Source organism: Egretta garzetta, unplaced genomic scaffold (genome assembly GCF_000687185.1).
Source record: "Egretta garzetta isolate BGI_Z169 unplaced genomic scaffold, ASM68718v1 scaffold540, whole genome shotgun sequence".
Classification (NCBI taxonomy): Eukaryota; Metazoa; Chordata; class Aves; order Pelecaniformes; family Ardeidae; genus Egretta; species Egretta garzetta.
In genome coordinates, this window is record NW_009258310.1 from 64,052 (window position 1) to 64,640 (window position 589).

Here is a 589-nt window from a genome sequence, read left to right on the forward strand (position 1 = left end):
CTTCCACCCGCCCCCGCCCTCCGCTCCCGGCTGCTCCCAGATGTGCCCCTGCTCTCCATAGCTGTATGTCATGGTGTCCCCCCCGTACACATCTGGCTGCCCTCCCTCCAGCTGCCCTCCAGATGTGCCCCTGCCCTCCCCAGCCATCCGCTCCCAGATGTGCCCCTGCCCTCCCCAGCCAGCTGCTCCCAGATATGCCACTGCTCTCCATAGCTGTATGCCATGGTGTCCCCCCGTACACATCTGGCTGCCCCCCCTCCAGCTGCCCTCCAGATGTGTCCCTGCCCTCCCCAGCTGGATGCCCCCTATCCTGAGCGCTGCTCTGCCCTGCTGGCCACGAGCGCATCAGCCCACCACCAAACTCCCCCTCAGGCCCCAGCTCCAGCCGAGGCTCTTGGCTCTGCCCTCAGGTCTGGGGACGACGGGGACAAGGCCCAGAGCCTCCTGGGGGCCCCAGGGCCACCTGCCCTCCCCTGAGCGAGGGCAAGTCCCACACGTGGCCAGCAGCCCCAGGGCTGGCCGTGCCCCCAGGAGCATCCAGCCCAAGCAGCAGTTCCTAGCCACGGCATTCCCGAGAGAGGACAGGCTG